General features: G+C 34.4%; 1 long non-coding RNA gene across 34 annotated transcripts; it reads right to left on the bottom strand.

Annotated features, from left to right (window-relative positions):
* Nucleotides 1–2,583: 2,583 nt before the first annotated feature.
* LOC106795995 (uncharacterized) lies at nucleotides 2,584–18,239 on the bottom strand. Of its 34 annotated transcripts, XR_005888318.1 has the most exons (9): nucleotides 17,940–18,234; nucleotides 16,407–16,685; nucleotides 15,938–16,004; nucleotides 12,896–15,836; nucleotides 12,372–12,411; nucleotides 12,124–12,243; nucleotides 11,806–11,975; nucleotides 11,101–11,466; nucleotides 9,212–10,752 (listed from the first exon to the last, which is right to left on the bottom strand). It is a non-coding gene; the product is annotated as an uncharacterized lncRNA (long non-coding RNA). The 34 variants fall into 34 exon arrangements; XR_001384678.3 differs by lacking the exon at nucleotides 9,212–10,752 and having other exon boundaries at nucleotides 11,260–11,466; nucleotides 11,806–12,243; nucleotides 12,896–12,979; nucleotides 13,052–15,836; XR_005888323.1 differs by lacking the exon at nucleotides 9,212–10,752 and having other exon boundaries at nucleotides 11,260–11,466; nucleotides 11,806–12,238; nucleotides 12,896–12,979; nucleotides 13,052–15,836.
* Nucleotides 18,240–18,972: the final 733 nt, after the last annotated feature.

Genomic DNA, 18,972 nt, shown 5'->3' with positions numbered 1-18,972 from the left:
CCCATAATTAAAGATGACCCATGCCAAGTTGTGCACTATGTGAAGATTGTGGTAAAGGCCAAAGGGTTTGAGGAGTTAGATGTGGAACCGAGAACCAATGATGACAATATGATTAAACCAATTGAAGAAACATATACCTTTTAGCTCAACATTAAAGAGGAATATGTTACCCAACTTGGCAACCAAGTCTTAGGTGAAGATAAGAGCAACTTACAACAAGTTATTCGGACGCATGCTGACCCGTTCGCATAGTCCGCAGCTGACCTGTCAAGGATAGATCCAATCTTCCATTGTTAAAGATTATCCATATATCAAGATGCCAAACCCATAACTCAGAGGAATAGAAAGATGGGGAAAGAAAGGTGTTAGGTAGTGCGGTAAGAGGTCTCCAAACAAATGACAACCCAATTCATCAAAGAGGTAGACTACAATACATGACTGTCAAATGTAGTCATGGTTAAGAAACTGAATGGTAAATAGAGAATATGCACAAACTATACCGACTTGAATCTAGCTTGCCCAAAGGATGCATACCCTCTCCCCAACATCGATCAATTGGTACATAGGCAGCGAGACACAAAATGTTGAGTTTCCTTGATGCCTATTCAGGCTACAACCAAATCAAGATGGACTCGATAGACGATGAGGTATGTCATTCAGATTGAAAAATACTGGAGCCATATATCAATGGCTAATGGATAAGATATTTGACCTGCAACTAGGGAGAAATCTAGAGGTATATGTGGATGACATGGTCATCAAGTCCGACGACTTGTTGGTGCACATCAAGGATCTAAAGGAAGTGTTTGGGCAATTTTGGAAACACAACATGAGGCTAAACCTCGAGAAACTTGTCTTCATGGTAGAAAAGGGAAGTTCTTAGGCTTTATGCTTACACACAAAGGAATACATACAAAACATAATAAATGTCAAGCCACTCTGAAGATGAGGAGTCCTAAAAACGTGAAAGAAGCACAAAGGTTAGCTAGAAGAATAACCTCATTATCCAGATTCTTACCAAGGATCATCGAGATAACCAAACCAATCATGAATCTTCTTAGAAAGAAAAAACTTCAATGGAACGATGAGTGTGAAGAAATGTTTCAGCAGTTGACAGTTACGCTTGCAACCCCTCTAGTGCTTTTGAAACCAAGCACTAGTAAGAGACTCATAGTATTCTTCTCGGTCTCTGCCGAAGCCATAAGTGCAGTCCTCCTCCAAGAGGAAAATAATGAGCTAAGACCAATATACTTCGTCTGCTGAATATTACAAGATCCAGAAACTCAGTATCAAGTAATGGAGAAAGTGGCATTAGCATTGGTCAATGTTGCTCAACATTTTCGACAGTATTTCCCAAGCCTCAAGATAAACATCCAAACTGATTGCCCCATAGCTAAAGTGTTATGCAAGCTTGAGTTAGATAGGAAGATGATGGCTTGTTCCATTGAGTTATCAAAATACGAGATCCATTATAAACCAATAGGCACCATTTGGGCCCAAAGCTTAGCAGATTTCATAAATGAATTTCACCCACTATAGCCTTAGTTCTAGGATGAGTGGTGGACTTTACATGTGGATGACTCATCCAATCAACATGGAAGTGGAGCTAGAGTCATATTAGAAGGCCCGAATAATGTAGCTTTGTCACAATCACTACATTTCAGATTTAAAGCCACTTGCAACCAGGTCAAGCACAAAGCATTATTAGCAAGCCTAAGACTGGCTAGGGAAGTAGGAGCACAAGGTTTTTCATATAGAAGACCCTCAACTGTTAGAATATTATTACACATTCTAGAAGCTTAGAGAGGAATTTGACAAAGTCTAAGTGGTACACATCCACCGAGACATCAATGACAAGGCCAATGAGTTGGCAAGATTGTCAGCCTTACCTAGACTCGAGTAGTAAAAAAATTTCATATAGCATACTTTCCTTGTTATTAGTGTTTTGTCCAAGGAATGCTTGCGGATTGATGCAAAAGAGTTTGAAAGCTAGAAAAACAAAATTGTCGAATAATTGTTGTTGGAACCCGACAAGTGCACCGGATCACACAAGTAGTATAAAACGGTAAGAACCGAGTATCGAACTCTCAGGGAACTTGTTTTACTTGGTAAAGCTATATTCAGTGAATAAGTGTCTGGTATGAAAAGAGATGTGTCGACTATGAACAGGTATGTAAACTACCTATTAAAAGGAAAATCACGCGAGAAATGATGTGTAAAGACAAGTAGACAACATGTTGGTCTTCCTTTTAGGTGCCTGATGTTAAAAGGATATTCTCTACTTAACAATGCTCATGTGTTCTATGGTGTCTCCTGAAATGCTAAACCCCGATTCCTCATGATAGTCTAGCCTAATCCTGACTAAGCATCATCCTCAGATTCCTCTTGTTGGACTAAATTCGACCAGAACCGCATTAAGACAAACATATAAACAACTAGGTTACCATATCCCGATCCCTCGTGATAATACGATAAACTAGCCATGTCCTATCAAGTTCTAAGAATCAGATCAGTTTCCACTGTTGAATGATCCTAACAACACATGCATCTACGTGATCAAGGAAAAAACATGCTAGAATGAAGTTCTGATAGCACAGTGAACACACGAAACATCATTAAATAGATATACAAGTATTTTCATCAAGTACCTACAAGGAAGAACCAACAGAGGATTTAGCGCTCCATAACAGGGAAGCTTCCTTTACAACAAAGAGAAGAGAAAAATGATAGATTGAAGAAATACAAGTGTTGAGGATGTCTCCTCCACCTCTAGAACCTCACAATCACTCACAAACTCATCTCAAGCTCTCAGGACGGCTTCCTCTTCAAGCTCAGTTCTCTGCAGGTCTTCGCATAGCAAAACCTCTCAAAACTCTCTGGATTCAGACCCTTCTCTCTCTAGAATCTCTCACATGCAGAAGCTCCTTGAGAAAAATGGCCAAAATCCTCTCTAAAATATGATTTCAGGCTTAAATAGGTGGTTTTGTTTGTGTTGTCGCACTTAGCGCGACTATGGACCGCTCAGCTCTCATTAGTGGATTTCGGCTCAGCATGTGCTTTTCTTGCTCAGCGAATGGACTGAAGCGGTGCGCTTCACTGGATGACCCTTCGCTCAGCAAACATGCACAACTCATCCTTCTTCCAGATTCTTCCTCACGCTCAGTCGAAGGAGTGTTGCGCTCAACGGATGGCTCGCTAAGCCAGCATTTGGCTTAGTGAAAGGATGAAAATCAGCACTTCACCAACTTGCCTAATTAACCTGAAATTGAGAGGAAATGATTATTAAACACACAAAATGGAAGTACTAAGTATTTATTACCTATCTTTAACAAAAAGTAATTACAACACTACAAAATAACCATAAATTGGAGGAGTTTGATACAATTTACACAGGTTTTATACACAAAAGTTAGTCGTATTCATCGACTAACAACTGCCCAAAGGCACATTCTTGACGGATAGGAAGAAGGCAAAAAAGTTGAGGACTCAAGCTACAAGGTACGTCATGATAGACGATGAGCTATATCAGAAGGTTTCTTGCCACCACTGCTCAAATACCTCTAGAAGGGGTTGCCAACTTCTTACCGATAGGGGCGTCATCCTCCGCAATATCATTTATAAGGACTAATTGTCCATTATAGGCATCTTTGTTAATATAAAAAAAATTGACTCATTAGGAACCTCACAATGAAAAAGGATGTGGCAGAGGCAATGATTAAAGCTAGATGCATGGCCTCATACACATCATAATAGGCCTCATGTTCAATTTGGGCTTTTTCTTCCTTTTCAACGTCTTTCTCCTTCTCTGCCAAGGCTAGTGAAGTTTCAGCCTCTTTATTTTCTCTGCACTTAACTTTGTGGAGTCTTCAACATTTGAAGCTCGAGTTTCCAACCCTTTTGACTTTAACTCAAGGGCGGCAACATGAGCCTTCAACTCTGAGTTGTCTCTGGCCAATGCAATGTTGGCAGAAAGCATAGAGGCAAGAGAGTCCTCAGCCTTTTTCAAATCATCCTTCAACTTGCTCACTACTAAAGAGCCTTGAAGATGTTGGACGATAGATGCCACCCACACCTAAAAGGCTCCAAAGTTTGCATAGTTGGCAGCATCATCACTTTTGTTCAACACATGACGACCGTGATTTGACATATGTGTCAGATCAATCAAATGACTGGGCAAAAACTCATTGGTGAAGAAACCACTATTCATCAAAGCCGAGATGTTGGTCAAAGGATAAGTACTGGGAAAGTCCAACATTTGTTGCTTCATCTTTTTCAAACCCCCATGACCAAAGGGTTCGGCAAGGAAGAGTGTCAACAGAGGGATCCCTTAGAGGAGGGTTTTAGATCAATGGTTGAGAAGGGATGGCGTTGCCAGACTCAATCGGTGTTCGATTCTTGCAAGCAAGATGGAACACAACCATGTTTGCATCGGCTTGGGCCATGATTCTAGAAATAAGCAAGCACACAAGTCAGCCGAAATTGAATCCTATATAAAAACACGAAAAGGAGATAAATAGTTTACCTTCAAGATCCTAATAGGATTAGGAGATTTAAACAAGTTAACAATAGCCTTGGCAAGAAGGAGCCGAGGGGGTGACTCAAGAAAAGCTAGGTTTCCAAGCTCTTCTTCGGTCAGATAGTCTATGGGGTATTCGTCATACCAGTGCAACACTTGTTGCAGTAGAAGGGAAACAAAGCACACTTCGCCGAATTGTAAAAGTAGTTCATCCCCGCTTTTGATTTTATTACCACTTTAAAGTAACCTAACTTGAAATTCTTATAAGATATTGTGAAATTCTGAAACAAGGGCCACATTGGGATCCAAACCAACGAAAGCCACCGCACTTTCTTCTTCAGTCAACAACAGAAATAATGAAGGAATAGACCAAGAGTGGGCTTAATATAGGTGTACAAACAAAAGGTTCGAAACACTTGAATAGCCACCCAACCGTTCATATGTAGTTAGAAGGGTGCCACGTTTAAGATCCGAAGTACCCCCATGGTGAAGTCGTCAAACAAAATCCTTACATGTAGGTCTTAGATTATAAATCATACATGAAGAAGAAATCTCAACAATCCTCCTCCTCTTTATTCAAAAATACAAGGTTTGCCGAAGGATTCACATCACTCTGATATGTCCTCAAAGTGACTAGACAAACAATGAGCCAGCTAAGAAGATTCTGACCTGTCATTATATCGAGAAAAGAAAGCACCCACTTCACCATCTACCTAGGAAAATCTGAGAATAGTAATAGGTGGGTATTCCTTCTTCTCGATTAAGACGTATTAACTTCGTCGAAGACTTGTAGAAGCAAAGATATTTGATGTTTTGATGATGCCAAAGGAACGTGCTTCTCAAGTTTTATTTAAGACAAGAATCCAAGATATCCAAGAAATTGATCAAGATAATTCCTAGAGTCTTAGGAAGAAAGTTCCAAGTTGAAACAGCAAAAGGTTTGGCCAAAGGATTTAACTTAAAATGTTTTTTTAAAGAGTTTTACTCTCTGGTAATCGATTACCAGTGGCCAATGTGACTTCTGAAAAGCTTTTAAATGTTTTAAATATTTTAGAAAGCATGTAATCGATTACCAGTGGTTTAGAACATTTTAAAACAGTCATAAGAAATTTGAATTTAAATTTCAAAGTTGTGTAATCGATTACAGTAAGTTGGTAATCGATTACCAGTGTTTAAATATTCAAATTTCAAACGTGAAGAGTCATAACTCTTCAGAAGTAACTGTGTAATCGATTACACCATTATGGTAATCGATTACCAATAAGGATTTTCGAAAATAATTCCCAATAGTCACATCTTTTCATTTAAATTTTGAATGGTCATCAAAGGCCTATATATATGTGACTTAGGCACGAAATTTTCTCTGAGTTTTTACTGACCAAAAAGTTTTATCTTCTCAAAAGATTAAATTGTCTTATCTTCTAAAAATTCCTTGGCCAAAACACTTTCAATTCAATAAGGAATTATTTGAGTGCTTCATTGTACAATCTATCTCTTTCAAGAGAGATTTCTTCTTTTCTTCTTCTTACTCAAGGAAAGTGATTAAAGGACCGAGGGTCTCTTGTTGAAAAGCAATCTGAACACAAAGGAAGGGTTGTCCTTGTGTGGTTCAGAACTTGTAAAGGGTTTTTGCAAGATAGTGGAACTCTCAAGCGGGTTGCTTGGGGACTGGACGTAGGCACAAGGGTGTGACCGAACAAGTATAAAACTGAGTTTGCACTTTCTCTTTCCTTAAACTCATTTTTATTGTTATTTATCTTTTGCGTTAAGGAAGTTTCGTTTGAATTGAATTATAGTAATTCATAATAAGGAAACATTGATATTATCATTAAAGAAGAATAAAATGTTAATTGGGGAAATAATTTGTGATATCTTAATTCAACCCCCCTTCTTAAGATATCTGATGCCACTTGTCTAACAAGACTCACATGATTCATCCTCTGCCTGCCTTTGTTGTTAAGACACCCTTGTCGGATGATTTAAAGGTCCGACCATAACATTTACGGTGACAGTAGTATCATCAACAACCTTGTATGCACTAGGAGTTATGTTATTTGCCACCTGTTCTAGAAAGCTATCTAAGAAGGTAGAAAAATCAGTTAAACCCCCTTCAGAGGATGAAGTTGTAAGCAAAACTGAATCTAACCCTAGAGAAATCATCTGAAGGCACAACAAACACCTCTTTGGTAGGAGCTCTGACATTGGAACTTGACTCCTCAAACTCCCTCGAGCTGTTTTTGAATGAAACCATTATTCTAAAAATTACAAACGTAATTGAGAAAAAAAAGGGAGAGGGGAGGGACTATTTGGTCAAGAGCAAGAAAAATACACAAGGGTGAAAAGTCAATAATCTCATCCTTCTTTTATAGGAGTTGTGCCACCAATGGGCTCTGGCCCATAACAAAGCCCCACCGTTAGATCAAGTTTATCAACAATGAAAAACGATAGGCATTTCGATTATCAATGAGAGAAGATGAAAAGACATCGTGTGAGAGCATGTTCTCTTGTCCCAATTGCCACAATTAAAATCAAAACTACCACTGACCATTGAATACCCTTTTTTTTTCTCCTTTCTCCCTTTTTAATGCTAAACACTATATAAACCATTCTCGATCATAAAGGATCAATTGGCTTGGGGGGCATGTATATTAGATAGGTATTCGACTGGGTTAAGAACCCTATAACTAGCCCTATTGAACAAGTATCTGATCTTACACTACCCCAACCGACCTCCTAAAAAGGTGATTATACTCAATTAAGAAAGAGAGGTTGTTTAGGAGAGAAAAGGAGGTTTAGACCACGTAACCCCAATTAAGAAAGAACTACCTAAATGGTAATCCAAGCATGAAGGCCCATGGTCCAAGGCCTACAAAAGGTTTGTATATATAGGGGAAACCCCTGGGTAATGACCACTGCTCATGGAATGCACATTTATTATCTACATTTACTGCCCTAGGCCAAATCCTTACTTGAGCATCAAAGTATCTTTTGCAGGTATCTCCTCTTTTTCGGACCATACCACTCGAACAAAACAAGGAAGTAAGAGGAGCATCAAAGACCCTTCAACACATGGAATAGTATTCAATCATATTGAGACAAGAACAATTACAATTTTCTAACTAGCCATGCTTTTTTTAGAAGACTAGCTATGCAACTCAAGTTTATAATGATCTCAAGATATTTATTCGGAATCTTGGCTAGATCAACAATATTTATTGTACTATTTAAAAAAATCGTACTTCTAAACAAAACTCTATTGTAAACTAGACAATTACTTAACGCATCCCATTTTTTTCTCGGTGCACCCTCAAAATTCCTAATCTTTTCTTATTACCATTCATTTTCCAAGCAAACCTCCATGACCACTGCCACCCAACACCACAACCACAACCACCACACTACACCAAACCTGACATCGTGCCGCCACCCAACCACCCACCTCTTCCATACGCATCACTACGAATCACAAACCTCCACGCCGCACCATCCTTAAATGTATCACAATTAAGTAATCCATAAAACAAACATTTTATGGATAATACATTTGTTCATATTATGGATTACTAAATATGCAGTGCATTTGTATGTATTACGAATTGCTCATTTCTAATACATACAAATGTATTATGGATTACTCAATCCATAATACATTTGAGGGTGGTGTGGCATGGAGGATCATGTGTCACAGTGATATGTGTGGTGGTAGTGAGTGGTTGGGTGGCAATGCAATGGTGGATTTTGTTTGATGTGAGGTGGCTTTTGGTGGTTACAATGGTGGTGTTGGGTGGAGGTGTGATGCGATGGTCCCATAGGTTCGAGGGAGAGGTGGTCATGGAGGTTTGGTTGGGAGAGCAAGGAGGAGAAGCGTAAGAAGGATATGTTATGAAATTTGGGGATACACCAATCAAAAAGGGGGTGCACTAAGTAAACTCTTTCAAACCATCAATTGCTTGAATAGCCCACTACGGAAAATGAAACCGTCGAGAAGAAACATCGGGGTGACGCTTTGCATTTATCATATATCAAATATTTGTAACTCACTACTAGAAAAATACTATACAACGACAATTTTGAACTATCTTTGAATCCAACGTGATGAAAAGTCAAGACTTTTCACGTCAATTCCATAAAAACCATCTTACAAAAAGGTGTCATTCTAATACAATTCTTAACTAAAAATCATCTTAGAATAGTACCCTTCTAAGATGATTCTCAATTAAAAACCGTCTTAGAATGAAACCATTCTAAGACAATTTCTAACTTAGAATCGTCTTAGAAAGATACCCTTCTAAGACGGTTCTTAACTAAAAACCATCTTAGAATAGTACCATTCCAAGATAATTCTCAAACAAAATATTTTAGCACCCCATTCAGCATGACATTGAAACAAAGATTTTTTTAGAATGTCTTTTTAAATTAGAATGTTTTTTAATTTGTCCATTGTAGCACAATGTCTTTTTCTTTTTGTTTTAAAAAAATGTTGGCTATTCTAAGACGATTTTTCATAGAATCTTTTTAGAATGCATTTTTTTATAAAAAAATTAAAAATTATCTAAAAATTGACTATAATTGCATCTAAAAATTTAAAATTGTCTAAAAATCTATGGTGGAAACCTAGTTATTTCAATATACATAAAAAGAGAAGCCTCACAACTAAAACATATATATAACATATTTTCAACTCAACAAAGCATAGAACTGAAAGGACCTTCCTTTTCCTTAAGTCTTTTTAATTTGTCCATTGTAGCACAATGTATAACACCTTGTAATAACCAAAATAGGTATTACAGATGGCAAAGAGAAAAAGAAAAAAAAAATGACCATATGAGACATATCTTCACCTGATTCATGTCAATAATTTGAACAGCTTCACCACGAGTGAAAACTATGGCATGGTTTTGGTTTTCAGGCTTTCCTTCCCAAGCTTAGGATCTCCATAAAGTTTTATAGAATATATTTCCTATGTATAAGATGAAGTTAAAGAACGCATTAGGGAAAAGAAACACAAGATAAAACAATAAATATTAGAGTTGAATAGTTTGCATATATAGCCAACTAATTAAACATTAGTTTTTTGTATTATATATGTTTGTATTAATTACAATATTTCTGTTCGACTGCTATGTTCAGTACATGAATTATTTCACCATTCCTTGCATGCCAAATGAATTCCAATATTAGTCTCCTCTCAAATTTGAGAGTTGTACTCACAACTAAACAAGTCTAGTTTTTATCATTCAAAATATATAACAATTATTAAAAAGAAAAAGATCTTACTCCTATAACATGAGAAAATAAGGGTGCATCCACTGTTGATTTTTTATTAAGTTAGAACAAAATAAAATCTACTAATAGAATATATGAAAATTTGTCTCAATAAGAAGGGAAATAATTCATTCTAAGATTTTCATACCATATGAATCTACATGCAAACGAAAGTTACATGCAAAACATGATCTTGGTAGCAAACTCCTTCCTTGAAAGCTCTAAAACATTTATATACCAACCATAATAATCAATCAACCTAAAACAATAAATATTATTTCTTCAATCTTAATCTCACAGGAATTTCAATCATAGTATACTGCAGGAAATGCAGCAAAAAAAAGAAAAAAGAAAAATACTATATCTCTTAATTAGTTAAATTTTATCATAATTGAACCTTAAACCACGAGCAAGGAGTTTCTGTACGAGGTAGCCAACATTGTGCAGGTCTAGTTTCTCTAACTAGACAATAAATAAATAAAAAAGACAATATGAACAAGCAAGAAAAAATTTCAATATTGAATATCATTTGAAATTCATTCAAGAAAAAAATTGAATAAAAAAAAAATCAAACTGCCAAAAAAGGATATGTTCTGCCTCCTGAGATTAGTATTATAAGTTCTTTAGATCTCATAACAACCAATAAAAGGATTTATGATCTTACAAACAGGTTCAGGAAGAGAAAGCTTCCTACGAATTGCACATATAATAATAAAAAAACACTAATTTGAAATTTGATATTGTATATATTTTCATTAGATGAAAACTTTGTTTTTCTAGTTGCTATAGTAGAATCTTTGATCATGACATTTTTGGATCAAATCCATGTTAGGCCTATCGCCAGGAGCACTAATATTAATATGAGAAAATGTCGCACCTTCAAAACCATTTACGTGTATGTGAGATTTTGGACTATTAATCATGTTCAGGTTGGTAACACTAAGAGAATTGCAGGAATTGGTAATAAGAACCTGCATCATCCACATGAAAAACTCAGTCATGTGATATTGAGAATAAATTAGAAACTTTATGATTATTATATTCATACACCCAGATTTATTTTTCTATTTCATTTTTATCCTTTTCTTCTATTTTTATATTTATTTCACACCATATCATTTGTTAAATTTATTAATTTCTCTATCTTCATTTATTTATTTTTGTCTATTTTTTTTCTTTTCCATTCATACACGTATACTCCAAATTTGAGATTTATGTGTAGTTTTTTCAGAAACTATAATCTGATTCCTTTCCATCTTTCAAGTTATCAGTCATTTGACTGCATTTGAAAAATACACTAACTTGTTTAAGTACTTAACTGCATTATTGATGTCCTTCTGGCTTGGTATACACCCAGTAGGCCCCACATTTGCCACAACAAATTTTCTAACTATGAGGTTGAATAACCTCTGCATGTGGTTGAATGTTAATATAATAGTAAGTTAGTAACCATAACACCAAAATTTGTAGGAGAAATATTTATAAACAAAACAAAGGACTTTATAAAATTATAATGCTGAGAAATATTATAGTGAGCTGAACTATGAGTTTCGATATCATGATGGTCACAAAGATTCCACCTCCACCAGAGGCATAGTTTACACCCTTCAGAACTATTGGTCCAATTGTGAAGGGTGCCAAATAAGGTGGGGGTGAAACCAGTAGATCCAGTACCAATTCCTGACCTGGTGGAGCAAGAAAAACACATCAGACAAAACAAATAATAGTATATTAATAAACTAAGTAGCACGGGAAAAAAATGTATAAGCATATCCAATGAGACTAATTATCAATGAATGGAACTTAATGTGTAATGTGTCCTTTTGATTAATTTTGTGCTCTAGAACATAGTATTATCAGAGAAACAGAGCAATCAGGATACAACTTATAAAATAAAAAATTACATGAACTTAAAAGTAGAAAGAACTGAAACCACTACCACTAACGAGCCTTTCAGTCTTCTAACTTTATTCAGAGATTGAGAAGAGAGAGTTATAGCATTCAAAAAGTTGAAGTTTTAATACCTAGTAGTAGACTAATATTTCCCTTCTCATTGACAACGCATGGTATGGAAAGCTTTATCCTACTATGATTGTGCGAGCTATCATTAATGCAATGCTGACAGTACAAGACAACATCACAAGAGGATCTACTCTTGAATGAAGCAAACAGAGGAATCACCACAGGATGAAGCCTAGTATATAAATTTATGATACAATTAGTTTCTGACACATATATGTACATTATATCTTACCAAATGCACACAGATAAATTATATTTTTGGAGCTTTGTTATCAAACAAGATCACACCTGCTAGAGCTACTAAACAATAATAACCTCACATTTCTAGCACTAAGTTAAATGAGCACTTGAACTTGTAGAAACAACAAGTGGATTAACGCATAAAATTTGACAATTTTGTGGACATTTGATGTGTAATGGTGCATCTAAGACCACCTGACCTACAGGAGAGATTTATGCAATAAAATATATTTTAGTCACCAAAGTAAGATAATAGAAGATATTAGTGTTAATTGAAATATAATAAATTGAGAATAATGGAGACAACACACAGTGATAGAGAGCAAACCATTATATGGTGATAACACTATAGACAGTGGCCAGTGCACCTGAAACCAGAACCAAAAATAGAGCATTAACGATGCAAATGCAAGACACTCTCAAAAACTTATGGAGAAGAAAAGACATTGTAACTTAGTGAAAATGTTTCAAGGCTAGTGATGCTAATAGGCTCCTCCAAATGATTGTCACCAGAATTTCTCAGAGTAACTTCAAGATCATTAAATGTGTCCAACCTTCTAAGTAGAGAAGATCTTTCTTGAAAGTGAAATGTTCGCATCATGTGTGAATACTGAAGTTTACAACTCTGAGAGTTTCTTACAAGCTGAATTGGTTACTTATCACAAAACAGGTTGTGGTAATGCAAGGTCTAGAAGAGAGTAAACAACAAAGAGGAAAACAAGAAAATAGAAAAGGAAAACCACATAACTAGAATATAGGTCCCTGTCAAAATTAAAATAGGAAATTGAAAAATTAAATTTACTAGGAGAAAATAATATTTAGGGTAAATTGAAGGATATTTCATTACTATACCTGCAGCTTCTCAACTGAAACTTCATCATGCTTTTTAGTCAGTTCATCTCATGCAATATCCATTAAATGTACTAAGAAGTCACCCTGTGTGATCATGAATATTATATTATAATACAATGAGTATAAGCCAAGAAAAAGGGTGTTTATGAAGTGTACCTTATTGGGAATTGATTTCTGCAAGCAAGAAGAAAACTAGTCTTTGATATGCATCTGTACAAGTATGGGTAAACCCCTAAATTAGTTTTTGGAGTTAGTCACTTTAGTCTGACTTTTTAAGATTCTTATTTAGTCCGACTTTGTAGTCATTCATTGTAATCCTTAATGTCAGTCAAAAATGAGATAGAAAAGGACTAAAGACTAAGGAGAGTGCCCTTTTACAAAAGTTGGGAGTAAATTTTAAAAAGGAACAAAAGGGACTAAAGTGATTGATGGATACAATCTTAAGGACTAATTTGAGGGTTTACTCATACAATTACATTTCCTTTATCAAATCAGCTGAACATTTTCTTCCAATGAATAAATCATCAAACTACCAAAACTCAGGAAGTTCAAAACAAAGACTTCTATTTTGCAAAAGCGTTTTTTCAGCACACAAGATCATAAATACAATACAGATACACAAGGGGGAGTTTGATTTGAAAAAATGTCTCCTATTTCCATTTTAATTACACAAGATCTTACGAGTTATGATTAGTGGGAATCATTGTAACTTGGAAAGATTTCCAAAATAGATAAGTATTATAATGCTTGTGAATGCTTTTCCACTGTATTTTTCCTGTATCAAGCATTCCGACTTCACTTCTCTCACCAATGCAATATATAACAAGATCATCATCTTTTGGTAGCACACAGCCACATATTCACTGTGTCTTCACTTCAATCTTGCAAACTAAAGCTGCAAATGTGCAATATGAATGAGAGAAGAAACTTATACAGCTTAACTTAATGAAAATTTAGTGAAAAAAATAAAAAATATTGTCTTCTTTCTAAGGAGTATAATATAATTAAAACCATTCAAGTTTTTTTTACAGGAATCTAAAATTAGATGTTCAATTGACCCAAGAAAGAAAAGAGAGGTTCATTATTAGAAGAAAAAAAAATGAGAATCAAATATAGTAGGTAGTTTTGAAACTTACATACAACAATAACAGTATAGGTATATCCAAGGGAATCAATTTTAGTTTAATTCATTTAACCGTTCTGCTACCTCGAGCACAGAAATATTGAAATTGAAACACCTAATTAAATTTACCTTTCAGTTGCTTTGAGGATTTACATTCAGGATTTAAAAGCTGCAAATGGTATAGGAACTCAGTAAGAACCTATAAACTGTTCTTCTGAATCTCAGATTTATAAGATTAGGTGCTCTGAATACCCTTGGCCTTCTAAGACAGTGGCTCACAACCATACCATACAATGGCCGAACAAAGCCTTAATAGGGAAGGCAACTCACATTGGTAATCAAAATATCCATCCGCTATTATATGATAAGCTATAGTAAGTAGTATTTAAAATTAAAATAAACTAGGAAAGATGATGACCCGACCATTTAATTTCTGTTCGTTAAAAGTTATATTAATAAAGATTAATCTAACAACAAATCTTTGGTAAAGAACATTTTTTTGGGAGTAACTTATGCAAGCAATATTATAAAAATTCAAATCATTAGTAAATACTATCTTTTATCTTTAACGAGTTTCTTAAAAGAGCACTTTAATTTCTTTTTAGAAATTCATGTTCTAATTTCTAAAATTAACTTTATACACATTAATTACACCATTTTAAAAAGAAAAGAATATGCTTTTATTATTATACTTTCGTTTTGTTGAATCTTATTTTTAATCTCTAAATTTTCATATTAAACAATTTAATCCATAACTTTTTATAAAAATTATATTTTTAATTCCTCCTAAGATTCAACAAAAAAATATAAAAACTAAACACATTTTATCCTTCTAAAATTATAGTAATAATTAAATCGATAAAAGCTAAATTAAACAACTAAACAAGTTGCCCCCCACAAGCAAAGTAGAAAGGAACGAACCTTTGGAGGCATATGTGGGGTCTCCAAGCGGAACTCATGCATGAAAAGAGGACTAAATAATCTACGCAAGAAAGATCATGATGTATGTCCTTTCATGCATTAAAAATAGCTTTTCTTATATTTAACGAGGGAAAATATTATTAATAATTACATACACAGTATAATGATGCTAACGATCAATTACTAGATTTTGTTTTGCCAAATCATTGCAATTGACATACCACTGGGGCTTTATCATGGGCTCCACTACATCATTGTTTCTTGAACAGGATCTTGTAACCTAAAATATGCCTAAAATATGAATATTATTGAATCACCAATAAGTCTGAAATTCTGAATTTTGGAAATCTAGAATACATGGATGAGAAGACCATGTCATATATGAACATATATAGCATGAATTTTCAGATGCAAGTTAATTAAGATTTATCTATATAATTAATCGTATACAATGGATAAATTTCAAATGCTTAAGAAATAAAATGGACACTTACAATGCACCAACACTAGCAAGACCAATTGTTTTGAATGCTGACATACCAGACATAGCAATATTATTAGTTGTCCCCCTTTGGTGTTGTCCCTATTTTCCAAATCAATATACCATATGTGCCACAATTCTATAAAAAACAATCTTAACTTTTGGAAATAAATGAAAGCAGATGAAAGGAACCAAAGATTTACCACAACTTTATTTACCATATGTGCACTCTTTGCCACCTCTGACAACTAAACTGCATTCTTTTCCAACTCCTGAATGTATTTCAATAAGTGTGAATTTGGGTCTTGTTTAAGAAACAATTGCTTATCTGAACTTATAACCTGAAGTGCTTTCATGAGTTCACGTGAGCTCAGGAATTGTCCATCTTCAGGCAGATCTTTCCCATTCAATCTAACCTGATTTGCCAATTTTAATGTAATCAAACTTCAATTTTTTGGTTGAGAAAAAGATTAGAAAAATACAAGATTTGCAAAAGCATATGGATGGACGAACTTACAAAATTGCCTTCATATTCTTATCCAAATTGCTCAACACTTCAAACTTGTTCTTGATAAGTGCAGCACCTACAGAAAACAAAACGAAATTCAAAGATTATTATGATTCTTTTCCACGAATGCAGGACAGTTGAACCACAAAATATTACAAAATAACTACACACAAGGAAAGCATACTATGATGAAAGATTTGAACTAAAAAAAATATTGTAAAACATTGACTTAGCAAACATTTGTAGCAGCATTGCTTCTAAAAGTAAACATGACCGTAGAAAAGACATATAAAATAGCACAGAAGTATATTCAAATTTTTGTCATTCCAAATTATTTAGCACGTGCACATTTTGTTATACATATATTAGCATATAGACACTCTTCCTTTGGATATATATATATATACACACACACACACACAAATGGAAAGTGGTTAATTTTGGAAGCATAATTTTAGATGTTAAAAACATTTCTCACCAACAACATGCTTGTTGCCATGCGTCCTATCCACGATCAACTTTCGAGTAAAGCAGGCATGACGAAAGTCAAATATACTAATAAAACCCCACATACATCCTGACTGGTCTTTCTCATAATTCACAGGGAATCTTTGGGACCTCTTTGCCATAATGATCGGTTGGTGCAGTTCACTTCCGTTTTTCCTTATTTCCCTTTTCTAGGGATGCTAATAAGGTAATATGAACCTTATGTTGCCTATGTTCATACAAACTCTTCACAGCTGTAATCTTGCACAACCTTATTATTGGACAAAAACATGAAGTCAATAAATGTTGTTCAAAGTCATGGTTAGTGCACAACACCCCAACAAAGGAAAAATAGTGTGTGCTAAATATCTGGAGGCCAGACTAATCTCTTCATGCTAACAAGTTTGTTCAAATCAACTCATGCAACAATCATATCAACCTATTCACGTGATTAAAGGATTTAAACTCATCAGTTACACAACAACAACTGAAGCCTTATATATCCTACTAGGTAAGGTCAGCTATATCGATTGTACCCTTGGATTCAATTAAAGATCAAATTCTCAGGGATATTATTCACCATGACTAAACTAAGTCACATAGATAACCAAAAAAAGAAAAAGAAGAAGAAACTCAGTCATACAGCTGATCATCTGAATCATCAACTCCTTAGAGCACAAAAATTAGGGTTTCTACTGAAAAGGGAAGAAGATGAAAGTTTTTTTTTGGATCGGCAAATGTTAGTTTTTGTTAGCGGGAGGAATCGAACCCACGATCTTTTCCTTCCTCCCTTCTCCTTTTACCACCAAGTCAACCTTATAACTCCTAAGAAGATGCAACTTAATTGAGTGGTAAGGCATTTCAGGCAAGTAAGAAAAAACTGAAAATTTATAGGAAAATATGATTGATTGAACTAAGTACCTATAATCCCAGGTGTTTTTAACTCAACATCCTGAAGGAGCAAAAGGCTAAGATGCAGCTCGGTGAGTTCGCTCTCAAAGCATCTAGGAATTCTAATTTCACTCCTCCAAGTTTCCCTAATGAGTGAATCTCAGAGAAGCAATATAAGATTTCTTTGGAGGGAAAGGTATCAATGCCTTCTTTCTTCATGTACGGACCATAACCAGAACAGGTTCCATAGAAAAAAGCTGAAAATTGCAGGCCACTCTTCCCACCAAAGAAAAAAAAAGGCAGTTGAGACACCTAGCCACCCTTATTCAGTGAATCTCCCCCCCTTCTTCCAGTAGGGAAAAAGATAGTTGAATGATTAAACGTAATGGAAAAGTTTGATAATAACAAAAAAAAGGAATCTACTATGTTCTTTTGTGAAACTAAAATAAAGAAGAAAAAATCGGGAATAAAAGCAAAAATAAATAAGAGAAGTAACAACAGAGCATGAAATAAATAAAAAATCTGGAATAAAAGCAAAAATAAATCTGCTATGTTCTTTCGTGAAACTGAAAAAAAAAACCCATGAAAGCAGAAAAGGAAGCTATGAAGTCTAAACGCATAAACAAAAACGCACCTCGAACAGACGCCGGAAACTTTGTTATTGGATGTCGAGGGAACTCCAGAACCAGAAGAGGGAACGCCGAAATCTGAAGGAGCGTTGACATCTCACTGCTGCTCTGGAGGAGCTCGTCGTTGTCACTCTGGAGGAGCTTTGACATATCGCTGCGCTCTGGAGGAACTCGTCGCTGTCCCTATTGCTCGTGGAAGGAGAAGACGGAAACAGAAAAGTGGAAAGATATATTTTGAGTGAGGTTAAGGCAGAAATAAAAATGGTGTATGAGAACTGTGCGCCAGGTTGAGACTAATTTCAAAGAAGGTTTTTTTTAAATCATCTTTTGAATACATATATTTTTAAGACGATTTTAACAAAATTTGTCTTTCAACATTTAATTTTTAAGATGATTTTTATATCGTCGTTATACATTTCTTATTGTTTACAAAATTATCAACACTTAATATTCTAAGACGTATGGTTATATCAAAACTGTCTTAGAAAATATATATTAAAAAATAATTTTTTTAATAATAACTCTTTGATCAGACAAATTAAGTAAACCTTTGTATGATCATAAATTATGATGGTAATACTCTATTACTCTATTCAAATATAAGATGAAAAAATAGGATATAATTTAATTGGTTGAACGTAATGTATGAGTTATTGTAAATCTTATACTTATCTTTGATTCTTATGGATAAAAAAAATTAATTATGTATGATGAACTTAAATATAATTAAATCTAATTAATTTCACCTTATTTAAAGATGTCATTCCTAAAACATCATTCATTTAATTACAAATTTAATTTTAATGACTCTTTTTTATCTATGATATCAAGTTCTAATAAAAAACATGTTAAAAATAACTTTATTTTTATTTTTAATTGAAATTAATAAATTAAATAATATCAACTAATTTTCTTAATTAGAATTAAATTAATTATTTTTCTTATATTTAAGTTCAAAAAGGTATATATATATATATATATATATATATATATGGTTGATAGCAAATATCTATACTTCTTAGATCACAATTACAACCA

This window comes from Glycine max, chromosome 14 (genome assembly GCF_000004515.6).
Source record: "Glycine max cultivar Williams 82 chromosome 14, Glycine_max_v4.0, whole genome shotgun sequence".
Taxonomy (NCBI): domain Eukaryota; kingdom Viridiplantae; phylum Streptophyta; class Magnoliopsida; order Fabales; family Fabaceae; genus Glycine; species Glycine max.
This window is presented reverse-complemented; position numbering and strand designations above follow the sequence as displayed.